The 5551-nt window shown below is 41.3% G+C and overlaps 1 long non-coding RNA gene across 1 annotated transcript; it reads right to left on the bottom strand.

The window, feature by feature from the left end:
• Positions 1-1023: 1023 nt before the first annotated feature.
• On the bottom strand, positions 1024-5308 carry LOC134455151 (uncharacterized). The gene is made up of 6 exons (XR_010036046.1): positions 4963-5308; positions 4056-4195; positions 3882-3948; positions 3491-3607; positions 2626-2714; positions 1024-1144 (listed from the first exon to the last, which is right to left on the bottom strand). It is a non-coding gene; the product is annotated as an uncharacterized LOC134455151 (long non-coding RNA).
• Between the last annotated feature and the right edge of the window lie 243 nt (positions 5309-5551).

The raw sequence follows: 5551 nt of genomic DNA, 5'->3' as shown, positions 1-5551 counted from the left end.
CTGGCCCAGATCTGTGACAGATGTTGGCAGGCACTTGGGCCAGGTCCGCAATCCTGGTCTGGCCCGGTTTCTTATTTTACAATGGCGCTGAGCTGGAACAGGTCCGGATTACGGATCCGGAATGGATCTGGCCCAGGTCCAATCCACATGTTTGGAATTTGTGGCCGACCTGGGCCAGATCTGGCCCAGGTCCGTAATACGCATCTGACCATGATCTGGCCCTGATCCGTAATACACAGTTGGGGCTCATCTGGCCCATATCCGGACCTTATCCGGACCTTATCTGGGCCTGATCCGGATTAAAGGGATATTTAAAGGCATATGCCATTATTTTGGGGCTTAATACAGTTAAAATTGTTGGCTGGGGTTTATAAAGGTGGTAAAGTGTCTTATTTTTCATGTGAAGCGTTGTCTTGCTTTAAGACAAGTTAAAAGAGGGAGTATGTCGCTAAGCTAGTGAAAGTCAATGCATCCATGTAGCATTGCTACATGCTACACGGATCCATTGACTTTCACTAGCTTAGCGACATGCTTCCTCTTCTAACTTGTCTTAAAACAAGACAACGGCTTACATGAAAAATAAGACACTTAACAACCTATATAAACCCTGGCCAACGATTTTAACTGTATTAAGCCCCAAAATAGTGGCATACCCCTTTAAAGGTGGACCGTGGAATATTTTTAGTTGTTCATTTCCAGAATTCATTATGCCCATTCACAAATGTTAACTTTTTAACAGATATTTACCACCACCAAAGTATTCAACATGACTGGGAAATTGGCAATTTTCATACATGAAAAGGGGGATCTCCTCCATGGTCCGCCATTTTGAATTTCCAGAAATAGACATTTTTAGCTGCAAAACTCACTACACTTTGGTATTCATGCAAAAATCTAAATTAGCAGTAGACAGCACAGTTTCAATGAGCACCGTAGATGCAATACCTACTCTGGCCACAATTTTGCACAGTGCACCTTCAAGCAAGAGCAAACAATGTTTTTAAAAAATGAGCTGCTTACAAATTATGCATTTTAGTATTCTTTATTGTTTTGTTTCTTGTTGGGTGTGTGCCAAAGCAGTCGGCTGCCAGATCCATCTCCACATTTTTGATAGCGTTCATCTCTCCCTTGTTGCCTCTTCACACTGTAAGATATTAAAAAGCACACAAAGCAGAAGGGAAACGTTAGACTTAATGCAGATGTATGTGCAGGCACAAATTACATACGATTGTGAATGAACTGACACATACAGGTGCTGGCCAAAAAATTAGAATATCATGAAAATGTTTATTTATTTCCATAATTCCATCAATAATGTTACACTTTCATAGATTATAGATTCACGACCCACATTTTAAACTATGCCAATAATTTGTTTATTCTTGCATATTTTTGGCTTCAAGAAACCATGAATTAAGTAACTCACAAAATTAGAAGATTGTGATGAAATCACCATTCTCTTCAGAAAAAAAAGAAACGGGTCATATTGTCATATCAAATCAGTTAAAATTCTCGACTCTCTAAATAACATGTCAATGTTTAATATTTGGTTAGAAATGTAATCGCCTTAATCACGGCAATGATGTATTTAACATTTCAGTCAATGGCACACATGCTTGACAGCATCAAATGCAAATTTGTTTATCATGGTCTCATCAGAGTCAAACAAACTAAGGATATGGGTTACTGGAACCATGTCCTCTGATCTAATGACATCAAGATAAACAAATTGGCTTTAGATGATGTCAAACATGTGTGGTGGTAAAAAGCGATGTGTACAAAGGAAAGTGCCTCATGCTGAAAGTCAAGTATGGTAGTGGGAGTGGCATGGCTTGGGGCTGTGTGGGTGCCATCAACAGTAGGAAGCTGAATTTCACCAAAAGAAATATGCTTGTCAACATGTACTGTAACTACTGAAACAGATCATGATATTCCCTATAGGATTTCATTCGAATCTCACACACATCAATTATAGCCAGGTGCAGACTCAAAATGTAAAAGTTAAATGCAAGGCAAAGATAAAACGCACAACAATGACCTCCCTTTTAATCCCTTTAAATTTCGAGACAATTCAGGCCAACACGGCCCCTTCTCAGACACTATGATAGGCGTGTACTCAATTTTGCACCAGCATAATTTCACAAAAATGGGCAAATATGTCATTTAAGTTATACAATTGGCCTTAATTTTCTTATGTAAGCTCAAAAGATGTTGTATTACACTTTTTTGGGCGTTTTGGGAATAACTTGTGTGTTCAAAATGTTACTTTTCAACAAGGGTATACTCATTATTGCTGTGCACTGTATATTTGAATAATTTCTTAAAAATGTGGGAACATGGAGCAGCAGGAATAAGCTGTGGGACCAATGGGCTGTGGGAACATGACCCCGTACACAGAACATACAGTCAACCTAGCCAAGTATACCGTAGGTATTCCATGCACTTTCAGGCCACCACAGAACAGCATCAGGCAAGTTCTGGTTGAGTGTTGTACAACAAGTGTGTGTGTGTGTGTGTGTGTGTGTGTGTGTGTGTGTGTGAGAGAGAGAGAGAGAGTAAGTGAGAGTGAGAGAGTGTGCACACCAGCATGCATGGGCTTTAATGCATAACATAAAAACAACTTACTTAATACATTCTGATGACGTCCGAGGGCTTCTTGAATATGTAGTGAGGCCGACCCAGCAGAGTAGAAGTCCTGTCCTTTCATTTGAGTCCTACAGCAGAAAAAGAATAAATAATTATGAATAATAGTTATTGGGATTTCACTGTGAAAATATTTAGTACAATTGGCATCCATGTTTACAATTAGTTTAGTTTATTGGTTTATTTCATCAGGGACCATGTGCAAAGTACATTAGTTACATAGTAAAAAAAAAAAAGATGACCTGCACCACATTATAGCTAAAAGCTAATTCCCATCTGCATTCCCTGGGCAGGTAAGAAAACATATAACACACACACTAAAATATGTCAAAACTATTAGTGGTGACCAGACTGGGTACATGAAAGCCATTTCTTCACTCCAAGTGAGAATGAATAAAAGTTTGTAATGCCTTTTATGTGGGTGGGAAGGGCATTCCATTATTTTGTTGCTCTGCAAAAACAGATTGTGCAAATTTATGCTGTTACCCAGCTTGGGAGGCTACTATTTCCTCTGGTGGTAGATCTAGTTGTTCTGCTAATTTGTTCAGAGCAAGGATAAAAGTTTTCAGAGGTGGTGGAGCAGAATTGTGAATAATTTTGTGCACAAGTTGCACAGTAGAATATAGAATTAGGTTGTCAAAACTGAGCAAGTAATACTTGTCCAGTATGGCACAACACAATGGTGAAATTGAGACGGACGCCTGTCCAAAACTTTAAGATTTCATGGTAGTCTTGTTAGCCTGAGACCAGCTTGACATTAGTGTAAATGAGACATTATCATGCCACTTACATATGTCTCAGCAGGATCAACAGTTAAAGAAGTTAAATTGTCAGCTCATACACTCACATGACAGTCCAAAAAGGTGTTCAGTGGCGGCTTCTTCTCTCACTTGCAGCTTCATACACACCGAGCGATGTTGATGCCAGGTCGATCAAGGAATGACTGTGCCTACTGTTTACAATTCTACCCAAAGCAAAAAGAAAAAGAAACACAAAAAGGTTGAAAGTTTGTCATAGAAATACATAGAACATACAATAAACCTATTCAAGTAGACAGTAGGTATTCTATGCACATTCAGGCCACCAAACAACAGCATCAGGCAAGCTCTTATTGAGTGCTGTACAACAAGTGTGTGTGTGTGAGTGAGAGAGAGAGAGGGGGGGGGGGGGGGGGGGGGGGGGGGGTGCGCGCGTGCCAGCATGCATGGGCTTTAATGCATAACATAAAAACAACTTACTTCATACATTCTGGTGGTGTCCAAGGGCTTCTTGAATAAATAGAATTCCTGTCCTTTCATTTGTGTCCTGTAGCAGAAAAAGAATAAGTATGAATAATAGTTATTGGGATTTCACTGTGAAAATATATAGGCCTAGTACAATTGGCATCCATGTTTACAACTCTCGGCTCATACCTTCAAATGACAGTCCAAAAAGCTTTTCAGTGGCGGCTTCTTCCCTCACTTGATGCAGAGGCAGCTTGCTTCATACACATCGAGTAGGCCTAATGCTGGTGTCAGGTCGATCAAGGAATGGCTGAACCTACCGTACAATTCTACCCAACCCAAAGCAAAGAGGAAAAGAAAGACAAAAAAGTTTGAACGTTTTGCATACAACATGCATGCATGAGCTTTAATTCACAGTATTTTGATGAAGCCTAATCCATGTTATAGCCTATATCACAATGCAGTTATTAAACTAACAATACGGCCATTTAGGATTTGTGTAAATAGGCTACAACAATCAAGGAGTTACAAACTGCGTGATGTCAAATGAATTCAGCTCAAGGTGAGCACAACACAGAATGTTTGCTGTCGGCGGCACAACATGGATACGGTGATTATTAAGCCATCAGAAATTGATTGGAAATAATCGAACACATCATGTACATCACACTCGCACCTATACCTAGCTTTTTTGGCGAATGTTATACAAATCACAGCGGTAGTTACAGAACTACCGGTAGTAGTGCTAGTCGACTAGAAACTACCTTTGTTTCTGTCCCGTGTTGATAGGGTATGTTTGGGATGTTAGCATCATAAAAGATTATCACCATTACTGCTAACGCCGCTAAAATTGACTCAAATAGCCCGATCATGACACATTTTGAGTGGGTTCATCAAAAGCTTGTGATGCCAGCCACAAAGACAGCAGCAAGTTAGCGCGATGCTGCGGTGTTATGATACAGTGCTCGGCCAAGCCATTTCACGACACAACAGAGGAGGTAATTAACTCACTGGACTAAAACGCTGAAAGAGTAGTGGCGACGGCGAGTGAGTGTATTTTACTTCTACCATAGTATTAAGTTAAATAATTACTTACCATCATTGAATGATCAAGTCACGACAGTGCAGTGTTGGACGAGACGCGACACAGGCGGATAGTTGAGTTCAGCTGAGGTAAACTGAAGAACGGTCTCTCTCTCTGAGGGTTCCAAAGTGACAGTTGGGGAACAAATTCAGTTTTGGCGCGTCCGGATTGCTTTATGTGGCCCGCACCCGCCACTCGCCTTCAAATCGGACTGAATTATTTTATTATGGCGCGTCCGGATTGCTTATACAGGCCCGCATCCGCCAGGAGTCTTCAAAACTGACTGTCAAACTACTGGTCCGGATCGGAGCTGCCGCTGATCGGCAAAATGACAGTGACTGCTATGCGGATCTGCTGACTTGAAAACGGACCCGGCCCAAATCTAATTGCTGTCTGGGGAGGTGAATCTTCAGTCTGAGGGGTGCAGGGGCTGGGGCAGTGGGGCTTTGGTTGACACTTTAGAGCAATAGCAGAACTACGCACACACATCAGCCCTCGTCTCTTGTGTGTCCAGACCCCCTGCCGAGAATGGTGTCAGTGACCTTGCGCAAGAGGGGCAGAGGGGACAGAGAGATGAGAAAAAATCCCTCCATTCTTTCCA

Source organism: Engraulis encrasicolus, chromosome 9, assembly GCF_034702125.1.
Source record: "Engraulis encrasicolus isolate BLACKSEA-1 chromosome 9, IST_EnEncr_1.0, whole genome shotgun sequence".
NCBI lineage: Eukaryota > Metazoa > Chordata > Actinopteri > Clupeiformes > Engraulidae > Engraulis > Engraulis encrasicolus.
The sequence above is the reverse complement of the archived record's forward strand: the minus strand, read 5'-3'. Positions and strand labels throughout refer to the sequence as shown.